Below are 13,764 nucleotides of genomic sequence, written 5' to 3'. Positions count from 1 at the left end.
TACCATGATACTGTAGACACCTCCTTATATGTAAGAAATAAAGAAGGAAGGAGATTGCTTGTCAGTCAAATAAGTATATTCTAGGAACAAGGGAAGGACAGTGGAAAATCAAGTCTTTTATGAAATTAGGAAGTTTTGGGGTAGAAAGCATATGTTATTAAATGCCAGACAACATTTTTCTGATTGAAAGGAGTTAGTCACAAGATGCTGTGAAAATCTCAAGGAGCCAACACATAATTTGCTAACTCAATTTTTTCTGTTTTTCTTTTTGCAGGGGGTTGGGGAGGGGAGTGGTTAGGACCATTAAAGAAAACAAAGATTGGACAACAATATATCCAAAAGGTATAAGGTATCAACTGTTTTCTTCCAGTCTTTCTTAATTGAGTTTTCACATCTAATCTGGAGCACATAGAAATGATTTGCGTGGTTTTATTGTCTAAATTCTCCCAAGGATGGTGGATGACTAATACCAGGCTAGATGCAGAGAAGAGAAGTTAACTTATTACGTACAATGATGCTTCAGTGCATTAGAACCTTACCTGAGTATAAATTACTGCTGAGGTAAGAATATCTGCAGCATTGGAAATTGCTCGGTTTATGTTTTTATGGCAGACAGCTGCAAAGCAATGGATGGCATCTTGAATATTTGCCATCTGAGACTGAATTTTGGTGTATTTAGTACCATAGAGAGTATCCAGATCAGATTTAGCTGTTTTGATAGTAGCTTATGAGCAAAGTATTTTATTTTCCATTTGAAACTTTATAAATCTTTCAGTTTGACCTTAGCAAATTTTTCTAAATAGTAGTTAAGCAAACATTAGTAATTACTAATTAGTTAAATAATTCGGCTATTATTTTTCGAGGTTGTTTTAATAGGGACAATTTTTATTTGTGTGCTTTCTGTTAACCTTCTAGGTTATTTGAGCCTGGTGTGATTTCCACTGTTAGAGCTGTTTTGGTGACAACCACCTTAATGTGGGCATAGACATAGAGAAAAATTCACTTTTCTTTGACTAAGTCCGAATGTGAGCACCCAATAAATAAAAACTCTAAATAATGTGTTCAAAAATTATATATGTGCTAGAACAATTGTACATCCGTAGCCAAAAGAGGAACCTCAAACTAAACCTAACACATTATACAAAAATTAACTCAAACTGGAGAGCTGACTTAAAAGTAAAACAGGAAACTATATAACTTTTAGAGAAAAACTTAGGAGAAAATCTCCAGACTTAGAGCTAGGCAGAGTTCTTAGACTTGGCACCAAAAGTAGGATCCATAAGAAAGAAAGAAAAATTGGTAAATTGGACCTCATCAAGATTAAAATCTTTTGTTCTGCAAGAGCCCATGTGAAGATGATGAAAAAGCAAGTTACAGATGAGGAGAAAATATTTATAAGGCGTGTATCTGACTATGGTCAATTATCTGGAATAAATAAAGAACTCTCAAAACTCAACAATAAAAATATAAACAATCGAATTAGAAAATGGGCAAAAGATATGAAGAGACATTCCACCAAGTACAGGCAGATGGCAAAAACACACAGGAAAAGATGTTCAACATCATTAGCCATTAAGTATATGAAAATTAAAAACTCAATGAGCTCTTGGTGCACAGCTCTCAGAAGGTGTAAAATAATGTGAAATGCTGACAAGGAGGCAGAGAAATTGGATCACTCCTACTCTGCTGGCGAGAATGTAAAATAATACAGCCACTCCGGAAGACAGTTTGGTATTTTCTTATAAGACTAAACATGTCTTTAATGTATTACCCAGAAATTGCATTCTTGGGTATTTACCACAGAGAAATGAAAACAAATACACAAAAACCAGTACACAGTGGTCATAGCAGATTTATCATGGGATAGCCCCGAACTGGAAATAATGTGATATTCTTTAATAGGTAACTGGTTAAACAGACTGTGGTATCCATGCCGTAGAAGACAACTCAGTAATGAAAAGGAATGATCTGTTGATACATGTAACAATTTATATGAATCTCCACGGAATTATGCTAAATAAAAACTGCCAATTCTGAAAGGTTACTTACTGTATGGCTCCATTTATATAATATTTTTGACATTGAGAAAATTATAGAAATGGAAAACAGATTAGTACCTGCCAGGTTAGGGGTGGGGGTGGAGGTGAGTAGGGTTATAGAAAGGCGCCACAGGCATTCCCTGTGATATTGGAGCTGTTCTGTATGTGGACCATCGTGTGGATGCATGAACTTACTCATGGTACAAAATTTTATAGAACTAAATACACATATACTCACAAATCAGTACAAATAATGCTGACGAATTTGAATACTAGGAGTGGATTGTTTCAAGGTCACTATCCTGGTAATGATATTGTGCTATAGTTTTGCAAGATGTTACCACAGAGGAAATCTGAGTAAAGGATGTACAGAATTGTTCAGGAGAGATTTGAAGTTTCAAAGGGGTCACGCACATCCTCATCTTCTGTGTTGCAAAATCACTGAGGGACCTGTTGCTACCTTGTGATCAGAGCCGATTTGGTGTGGGGGAGGTAGGTGTTGGGAAAATTTGACCTTCACTTCTTGGAGTTTAGAGAGTGTAAAGACTGTTGCCTGATCTTTCCATGAAAATGTCAAAGACCAAAGTCTAGCTGAAGCTGTCTGGGATAGCAGAGCAAAGAAAGAAAGCTGCATCGAAAGTACGTTGTACTTCTTCCATTGAGGATGGGAAGGAGATCCTGGTTCTGGTAGACTGCAGAGGGCACTGGATGCCTAATATGAGTCAATGCCAGGGTGAGTACCCCAGAATAAGTCAACATGCAGTGGACCATGGCAGTGGTGGTAGGTGGTGTATAAACAACCAGCTGTGGGGTCATGGCCCATACCAGTGAGCACTGCAGGGGAATCCTCAGCAAATTCGGGGTGGGTTGGGGAGGAGAGTGGATCTCAGAGTCCCACAGAAGCTCTCCTTGAAAGAAAGTGCCAACATTAGAGCATCTGCTATGTCATTATTGAATGTGACTTTTGCAACCTTTTCCTTTTTGCTCACCTATCCTTCTCTCCAACCCAGGAGAGGCCAGAGACAACACAGTGAGTGGCAGGGAAGAATGGAAGAAGAAGGTAAAGACAGCAGTAGAGAGGTACCCCTTCCCCTCAAGTTCCCCACTCCCCAGCCCTGTGCAGATTTCCAAGCCTGAGACAGGCGTGAACAAGGGCACAAAAAGTAACTTTAAACTGAATTGCAAAATTAAATTTTGTACATAAAAATTAGACTTGTTATTAATACCTCAAAGGGACCAGGAAGCTTTGGGATTAGCTTAAGATATTTTCAGACAGGAAAGAGAAATAGAATAGAGAGGGTTTGAAAGACAATAGAGGGGATTTGAAAGACAGTGAAAACAGAACAAAGTTGTTTCCCCTTTTACCCTCCATTGAAGCTAGACTGGCAGATAGACTGTTCAGTAAACTGGCATAGATGTGTATATATAGATACAGATTTTGTTTAATATCATTGTCTTGATATTAAAGAAAGACTAGATATTTACATAATTAAATGTTAATTATAGTTATGTCTGGATGATGTTATTTCAGCTATTTTGTACTTATTTAATCTTTGGTAGATTTTCTAAATTTTATTCAATGAGAACATTGTATCTTTGTAATTAGAAGAGTGTTATTTTAAAATAGTGTTGAAAGCATTTTGGATGCTGATTTTAGTGGCATATAACTATGACCCTAAATCTAGCACTTTATAAGTGTTTGGAGTTTTTGCTGATGGGCCAGACTTCCTGGATTTGAGTAATCTATATCTTGGAATAATAGCTAAGAGAAATTTTTTCATCTGTAATTGAAGGTTTAGGTAGATAATTGTTAATGTTTTTTTTTCAGCCCTGTAATTCTTCCAAATGATGGCTTATTCATTATCCTTATACATGCCAGTGCTAGTCTAGGTATTAGGGTTATAACAGAGAATGAGAGTCCTTTTCCTCAAGCAGCTGAATGCAGCAGATGAGATAATAGAGGATTACAAATCTGTTGGTCAGTGCTACAACAGGGGCAGGTACAAGGTGTTGCAGAATCACAAGGAAGCAGCATCTAATCCAAGACAGGGGAGGCGGGGAAAGGCCTGATCATAAGGAGGTGATGTTTGAGCTGAGATTTGAAAATCAACAAGCCAGGCAGAGTTGAAGTGAAGGAGCAGGGCACACCAGGCAGTGAAGACACTCGAGGAGGAAGATGAAGATAGGAGAGGATATGATACATTCAGGCTCACCCTGCGTGTGAGGGGACTGAGTGAGGATGATGGAGGCGGGCGAAGGTGCAATACCAGATTCGAGGCTGAGTGGTAAGCAGGCAGTAGGGATATGTACTAGATTCTGAGAACCCAGAGAGCCTGTAGGAAAGACCAACTGAAGGCACTCGAAGTGTTGCAGGTCAGAGAAGATGAAGTCCTCAAGAAAGGCAGTGGTAGAGGGACAGGAGAGAGACATGTTGGTGCATTTGGATGTGAAGAATGAGGGCAAGGAAGGAGTCAGGTGATTCTAGTTTTATATATGTAGCAAGGCAAGTCTATGTTAACATATATATTGCCTGTGAGAATGACTAAAAGCTATGACCTCTTGACAGACGAATAGTAAAAGTGACCACCCCTGGGCAGAAAATTACAAAGACGTGCACCTTAGTCTGAGATGCTCCGGAACCTCAGTCCTGCAACAGGGCGCATAGTTTGGCAAGTGGAACATGAACTGAATTTCAGTCCCCACTAGTCCCTGCAGCTGGCCAGCATCCTTTGTGAAGTGAGCAAACCTCAGAACCAGGGCCCTCTGCCCTGACTGCAGCCAGAGAGACAGAATGTCTTCAAGCTCACGACCATTTCTGGGTTTATATCAGAGGAGGCCTATGAGGTTCAGAAAATCAAAGCAGCATCAAATAGAAATGTTTTACCTCTGCTTAGCTGAAGTGAGACAAATTAACAATATGTAGTCTCTATAATATTCAGACCAAAGGAGATATTTATGAACTGTTATGTCACCAGCAAGTTCTTCCTCCCAGCAATTTGAGAAAAATATGTTAATAATATTTCATTAGAAAAATGCCTTTCTCTATGTATAAAAAGATTAGTTGTTTTTCTGTATTAATTCTGTTACATTTTGGGAGTAACATTACTTCTCTAGAAATGAATCTCCATTTTAATAATGGAGATTATTGAAAAGAGGTAATGTGAAGAATACAAATGCAGTTTTTAGCTTTTCAAAAAATGCTTTTTTTTTGCAAAATACTTTTAGCACAATACAAAATTTATCCTACAAGCTGTCTTCAAATTTCCCTTCATATTTATTAGCAAGTTGGTAGCATTTTTAGAAACTATAGAACCAGCTCTAAAACCACGTATAAATTAACTGGATGCAAATATGATAACAGTATCTAATTCAAGTCATTAAACTGAAACCCTATAGTAGAATTCATAGTATAAATAAATTTGACAGCTGCAATGTAAATGCTGCTAGTGCAATATATGACATTGATCCTACAGTTGGGAAGAGATTGGAGAGAGCAGCTGACTTCATCACAGACAGTGTATTGGTGATTAGGTCAAGAAAAGTGATCGATTCCCTACCTAACAGGCAGCATAGAGTGCTTTACATTAATGTTGTTTCTGCTTTAGTGGGAGAATCAAATTAGCTGGAAACATAATCCTGAGTTTAAAAATGAACTTGATGGTAAGAAAATTTTGGAAAAGTCTACAGAAAACAGATGTGATGGCCTTCTTAAGAAACATTATTTACTGCTGCTATTTAAATTATTCATCATTATATCCCTGGAACCTAGGCACAGTGTCTGACCCCTAGTAAGTGCTTCAAAGTATTAAATAAAGTACTCATTAGTGGAACATGCATTATAATTGTATTTTCTTCCTGATTTCTGGGTCCTTCCATCTTGACTATGGTGTTGACAACGTAGAGAAATTAGGCAGTGAAGCGCCTCCAGAATATTTCATTTGTGTTCTTAGCAGCTCAAGCAGTTTTGAGACCCTGAAGATGACCTGCCAGATGGAAAACAATGAGAGTCATAATGATAATTAGCACAGCGATCAACACAACTAAGTTAAGTGTGAGCTGGGATGGTTATTTAAAATCATTGCTATCCAAAACGAACAAACAAGACAACAACAACAGAAACCTGAGATCATGAAAATGTCTATGTGTACATTATGACTAAAATTGAATGAGAAACTTTGAAAATACAGATCAAGTTGCGTTTTATTAATAATCTATTTGGAAATGAAATGTATGAATAACCTTATGAATAGCGTTAGAAATTCTTAAGCTACACAGCTTGCTTTCAGGTTTTTCTCATATATACCAAAGTCATAACAATAATGTAATTAAATCCATCTAACATACTGAATACACTTATTTTAAGAACTATGTTAATATTGTATATCTTGTTTATACTTGTTTATTGAGAGTCTTGCTTAAATTATATCAGATGTTTTGACTCATGTTGACTCTGAGACTGTGAGCTAGTGGGGTTTGAATGTTTGCAGTGGTAACAAATGTCTGATCTCTCACTCGCACTCTTTCTCCTCATGGACTAATGGGTTTTTATGCATTTGATGATCACCACCATGTAGAGTCATTGTTTTTGATTATCAAATTGTTCCAAGTTGGCACTCAATAAATATTAGCTGCCCTCCATTTTAGTGACCATGTAACAACTTCTCTTTGATGTTGACCTGCTCTTTACTTAGTGTCTGTGTCCATCCAAAGACCAAGAAACCTCTATGACTAACACTGGAAGTAACTTGGTTCCAATACATGTTTGGAAAGCTACAGAACTATTAAAATTAGAGACAATTCCATGTTAATTAATTAGCACACATTTTTAATGCTTGAAAAGCTGTTTGTAATTTCAAAAGTATTGCAATTTTCATAATTAATATGAAAATATTAACATGGAAAGTTTGAACCATGGCAAATATATTTTTTTAAACACAGCCTTTCAGTTTATAGTGTCCTTGTTGCTTGTCCTACTCTGGTCTTGGTTTTATTGTTGTGGTTGGAATATATTAACTTAGCATAAACCTGCCTAGTTACCAGGTTGGCATTTTTTATGGTAATTTATCTAGAAGAACTTTTTACTTATTTTTAATCATATGAGCTAAAAAAGAGTCATTTTCAGAAAAGCATTGAGGATAAATAAATAAAAAATTCTACATTAAATTTCTTTACACTATTTTTTAAATATATGTTAGCTTTTTTTGAACCATAGAATGTTTTGGGATCTATTTTATTGCCAAGCTATCAAATAGAAACGGGGTACAAATAAGTCAGTTTACTCAAATTTTGTTATAATTACTTTTCAGTAATTTACAGTAATAACTAGCAATTAAAATATGTTTAATTATTATAATCATATATTTTGTGCCCTTTGTTCTAGTTAGATTGGCCATCTGTCTGATGACTTTTTAATCTGTTGCTTGTGGTAACAATCATGAAATTATGATTCAACACTGACTGCTCTTTAACAAAGAAAAAAATATTTTTAAAGATTCAATTTTAATACATCCTTAAATTATGAAATTCACTATAAAACTGATGAATTTTAATGCTCTTTTCAAAAAATTGAAATCTTTACTTTTCATCTTCAGGCTATGTTAGATATGCGGAATATTGCATTTACACAGCAGATAAGATGGGATTAATTTACACATATTTACTAGATTTTTGCTTTCTATAGAAAATGGACATGATGTATTTTCCACTTGCAGCACCCGATGATAAGATGCAAAGTTATAATTAGAACCTGTTTTTTATTATATTAGCGTTGGCAGAGCTAAGAAGAGCAGCTAAGTTTCATCATATTTTTAATTTGGAGCTTTAGATATTTCTATAAACTGGGTGAAAATTGGATTGAAGGAGTTAATAACAGAGTGAACAATCCAGAGACTTGAATCTACATGGTATTCTTAGTGGTTATAGCACAATAAAAATATAAGATTCTAGATTTTGATTTTACGTATCAGTCGATGTTAAGTTACCTTGTGTTCTTGTTTTCTTAGAAGAAGATGCAATGGGAAAAGAGGATTCTCTTCATAGGAATTTGATTTATAATTGTCTTCGCTCTGTTCTCTAGCTGAGTGAGACATGCCTATATATTCATTTTTAAAGATGTAATTAAAAATTCAGTTGGTATGTATGTAATGCTCTACGCAAATGGCTTGATTGCGAAAGGATGTTTTATGGTGAGGCTGTGGTACAGCAGGAAGCGGACTGGACCTGGACACAGAGGTCTCGGTTCACATTTCAGCCTTGCTTCTTTGCTAGCTTTGGGAGGCTGTGCAAGGAACTTAAACTCATTGAAACACCGGGGGAGATATAATGATTCATCTGCATATAATTGAAATTTGTATGTGTATATAAAAACTAAACGAGGGAGTCTATGTGAAAACCATTTAAAATTGTGAAGTGCAATTTTATCATCATTGTCATACATAATAATACGCAATTTTTATTGTTTTTCTTATGTGCCAAGTGTTATGCTATGTGTTTTATCTCATTTAATTCTCAATACAGCTATAGTATTCAGTAGGCCTTGTTAGCAGTCCTATAGGATAAATGAGAAAATTGACATTGCCCGAAAATGGTGGGGCCAGGACGCAAACTTAATCTTTCGAAAATCCATACCTTTACCTAGTATGCTTTAGCTTATGATTTGACTGATCTTGTTGTTTATACTAAGATATCCTAGAAATTAGGTGTTAATCATACGAATCATGAAATATTTTGGTGTCAAGGCAGTTCTTTTTGGTCATGTTAGAAGTATTATTCTGATGTCGAGTTATTCAGAAGAACAGTAATTCTCTGAATTTCTCTACTTTTTCGGGGAGGGGTATTTTCATTTCATTTTCTATATTAGTTGTAAATTTTCAAGTTTGGCAAGGATGGGGACATTATTAAATTTCAGGTATTTATAGCCTTGGTTCTAAATAAGTGACCCTCACCACCTCACTGTACCACCTCAATGTACCTTTATATATAGATGCCTTTGTGCATCACTTAAAATAATAAACTGGAAATCCTATATCCTTTGCTTTGTGTGTGTGTGTGTGTGTGTGTGTGTGTGTATGAGACAGAAATTAAAGAACTGTTTGATGAATTGTAAAATTGGAGAAAAACAGATACAGATTTATATAGCTCAATGGTAATTTCAATTGAGTTGCTAAAAAAAGTAAGAATTAATTTCTCACTTTTGATAAATTTTGGTTACCTGTAGTCTGAGAATAGTCCATGTAAGGGTTCTAAAAGCCATAGAGTTCAAGCTCCTAATTTTATAAATGATGAAAATGGGATGTGAGAAATGAGTAACTTTTTTTTTGCAAAGTCAAGTGGAGCTTATTGGCAGAACTTGGCTGTATACAGGTGAGAAAAAAAAAAATGATTGGCCTGCCTGGTAAGTTTGGTTTGGGCTAAAGAAAATGAATATATGACCTATTTGTCTTTTAAAAAGTCTCCAGATGATGGATGGCACTTGGCATTAAGACTTCCATATCTAATGGCCTTTTTTGGATTAGTTTCAACAAAACCAGCTACTTTTGAGATGGGGCCTATGTGTATCCCTTTTTGAGTGCATTTTTCCAGATCTGCTTTGATTCTGTGGTATTTGGAAATGCTATAAATCATTATTTAGTTTGGAGTGATGAGGCAGCAAGATGATGAGCAATGAGCATTGGTCCTGGAGTGAGAAGGCTGAAGTTTTATCAATTCACCCTGCCTTTCAATGCACCATTTGTAAAATGGAATACTGTCTGCTTTACCCACTACCATTGTCCAAATTAAAAGGAGAGATTATTATATAGGCCCTTTGTAAAGTATAAATTGATTTTTCTTCTAAATTTTTATAGAGGTTAACTGTGTGTTCTTGACAGGTTATTATTCACTTATTTAAGCATTAATTTCCTCTTACCTGTCTCATGGGGTTATTTTGACTATAGTCGAAATGATGCATTTAAAGTATGTAATGTACAAACAGCAGTGCCTGGCATATCATAGATGAATGTGGTAGATTGAATGCAGAAATTGCCCCAATTTTTCATTGTTCAATGTGACTTCACAGTGCTTCCCATCCAAAAGTAGAATCTGTTTCCCACCCCTTGAGACTTGTTTTGTTCCACAGAGTGCTGTTCTGAGGGGTGCCATTTCTGACCAAAGTCTCTATTTGGCCTGGTATGCTCTGTTCTCTCTCTTGAATTCCTGTTGCCACCATCAAAATATGCCTGGGGCTGTCCTAGAGGAAAATGAGACACACCATGGAGTAGAGCCTGGTCATAGACCAGCCAGTCCCTTGCCCATTCACCATATGTGTGAATGAGCCCAACTGAGATCAGCTGAGCTGGGCTCAGATCAATGGAACATCCCAGCTGACCCTATAGCGTCTATTTAGACTCGTTAAAAAAAAATTCGTGGTTGTTTTAAACCACTATGTTTTGGGCTGGCTTGTGACATAGCAAGACTAACTGATAACACGTGCAAAAAAATGGTAGACATTATTATTGTTATTAGAACTGCTATATATGTAATAAACTTCATGACAATGATTATCTTTGGGAACATTTATTTTGGCTTGCATGTCAGGTAATTTTTTTCAAGCTTATTAATCCACACATCCCCAGAACAAAACAAAACAAAATGGAAGAAGTAACTAGAGGAATTCATGTTATGCAAAAGATTTTAAAACATAGATGCATGTGGTTTAAGGTAATGGGCAATTAATTCAACCACCTAACCCTACCCAGAAAGACGTGTATTCTGAGATTGTCTCATGCTTTAGTCATCAACCTGAATAATGATGCTTGGAAGCAGAATCGCCCTCCCCTCCACTCTCTCCCTCCGTGCCCCCAGTAGAGCGTGAATTTAATGTGCTTTAAAACACATCTACTTGGCAGCTTCCATAAAGGCATTAACCAAAACTTTTAGCATGACCTTGAGCGTGACAATCTCTAGGAGTCCATATAAAAATATTTTTTAGTTTCCAGAACATGGATTTTTGTGTCCTTCTTTTATGATGAACATTTGGTCAATTGCCAGTGAGGTTGGCCACCTTCTCTAGGTTTGAGGAAATTCTTCAGTTGATTCAACACAAAGGGAAATGGTACTTTGAGCCTTCCCTGTTCAAATTTGACGTTTAAATAGTGTTTTTCACTGCAGAGCACACTTCAGCAAAGATATTTACATATGAAGGTATATACTTGTCCAATTACTTTCTCTATCCTTGTTATTCACATTGTGGTGCTTTAGATAAGAGCGTGTTCTTTCACTGCAATCTTCTTATTAAATTAACTTCATTTTCAAGAAGCTCTGAAGATGAAAAGCACTCTGAATGTTAAATATCATTTAAATATTATACGAGGTGCTTCTTAAGTGTTACATTTATAGGTGGTCGAAAAGAGAGATCCAGGCGGGCAGTGAGACTGGAAGACTGAGGGACAGCTGAATGGCAGACTTGAATTTTTGGATGACTGCTTTGTGTAGGATCACAAACAGCTATTCTGTTGTCATCAGTGACTTTTCAAGAATGGAATATGAAGAACTAGCCTTAAGGAACAACAGAAAGGATTTGTAATTTAAACAAATGTTTATTGAGGGCCTACTGTGTAAGGCCCCCCTGTTTTAAGTGCTCAGGATAGAGGATTGAACAAACCGGACAATAGTCCCTGCAGTCATTCTAGTTAATATTCCTTCTTGCTCAGAGAGTGATTTAGAAACTCAACCCCAGATGCCTACTTCTGGCACCTGGACCTTCCCCTTACTTATAGGGCTACGAAATGAAGATGGAGCTGTTATGGATACTGCGAGTGATGCTGCAGAGTATGATTGGCAGCATCAGGCTGCTCATCTGAGACTCCAGGTTGTCTCAACTCACAGCCTCAGTTCTTCTTCACGGGAAGAATGACCAGAAAGATGTTTAGACAGAGTTCTCCCACTCTACATTGAAGATTTTCTGATTAACTTTTTCATTCAATGACTATTTCTTTGGGTAAATAATTTCTTAGCTTATTCAAGCAAGATTTCTTTTTCCTGGACTGTGACAATTCATCTCTTGATATTTTTCTTAGTTTGTATCCATTGAAAACAGAAAATTGATTGCCCCTGGCATTGTGGTTCCTTTTTTATCACTTACAAATTCACGTTCCTGTTCTATTTATTTTCTTTCGGCTAATATGGGCATATTTCTCATTCTAGGTTCATTGTTTGTCATTTCCTAGTTACATTTTGCATTTTCATTTGCCCACATGCAGGTTTTGTTCCTGTTCCTCTTATGGACTTCTTAAGTAGTGTCCCTTTTTATTAACTGAGATGTGAATAGCTCTAGTTTTATACCTCAATATGCTTGGAGAGCCTGCTAATTGTGGTGGATTCTTCTTTTCTGTTTAATCCACCTCCTTGAAGGAATAATTTCAAAATGTACAATCTATCATTTTCTTTTCTGCAAATATAAAATGCTGTAGATTTGTCTTCTGACAGCACTTACCCATAGCTATAGATTATCGATTCACAGACGATCACCTAGAAAGAAAGGAAGAAAGATGAAATGAATAGATTTATTCCTTTGCTTGGCTAACAGGTGGAATGCTTAAACTAAAGAAGATTAATCTAGTGACCCATTTCGGTCACATGCTGGCTTTGCCATACATAGAGGTCATTGGTCATCATTTCTCCCTGTTAAGAGAACTAGAGAACTGCTGAGTCTATTGTTAGTCATCCTGGGGAACGCCAGTATTCACATCTGTAGTCTTTACCTTCTCTAGACTGGCCTCTCTTTCAACTGTGAATTTTCCTTTTCTACTATTGGAAACTCCAGCTGGGCTCTGAGCCCATATTTGTTATTAATTTTGTATGTGCCTCTTGTTTGGAATCTGTTTCTTGATGGTGACCTGCCATACCTCAGGCTTGGATCCTGCGTCCTGATTCCTGCCAGATGGGTTCCTATCCATGGGTCACTTTCTTCTAACTGGTTGTTAATGCTAATCTCTGACAACATAGGAGACGCGTTCCTGAAAAGTTGTGCTCCCCGTGATGTTTTCTAAATGGAATCATTTTAAATGCACTGGGGGGTACTTGCTATTTAAAGGCTACTGATGATGAGGTGTTTTATAAAGTGAAAGACCTTTTTACAAGGCAAGTTATAACCCTTATCCCCCAATTCATCTCTCTCTTCCTTTTTCTTCCTGTATTTTGTACTAAAAATCCTCCAGATTGGGCACATCCAGGGCCAAGGCTGTGTATTATACAGTTCCAGAAATTGCGATTCACAGAGACCATAGCATTAGCAGCCGTACTCACAACCGCATGGAGACTCGCATTTCAAAATTTCTTTTTTCTTTTTTTTTGTGAGGAAGATAGTCCCTGAGCTAAGATCTGTGCCAATCCTCCTCCGCTTTGTATACAGGACACCGCCACAGCATGGCTTGACGAGCAGTGCATAGGTCTGCGCCCGGGATCTGAACCTGCGAACCCCAGGCTGCTGAAGCAGAGCACGCGACATTAACCACTATGCCACCAGACTGGCCCCTCAAAATGTCTTTTATCTTGGGGCCGGCCCGGTGGCGCAAGCGGTTAAGTGCGCGCGCTCCGCTGCGGCGGCCCGGGGTTCGCTGGTTCGGATCCCGGGCGCGCACCGACCCCGGGCGCGCACCGACGCACTGCTTGGTAAGCCATGCTGTGGCGGCGTCCCATATAAAGTGGAGGAAGATGGGCACCGAAGTTAGCCCAGGGCCGTCTTCCT

This window comes from Diceros bicornis, chromosome 22 (assembly GCF_020826845.1).
Source record: "Diceros bicornis minor isolate mBicDic1 chromosome 22, mDicBic1.mat.cur, whole genome shotgun sequence".
Taxonomy (NCBI): Eukaryota; Metazoa; Chordata; class Mammalia; order Perissodactyla; family Rhinocerotidae; genus Diceros; species Diceros bicornis.
Note: the sequence above shows the minus strand (reverse complement) of the source record.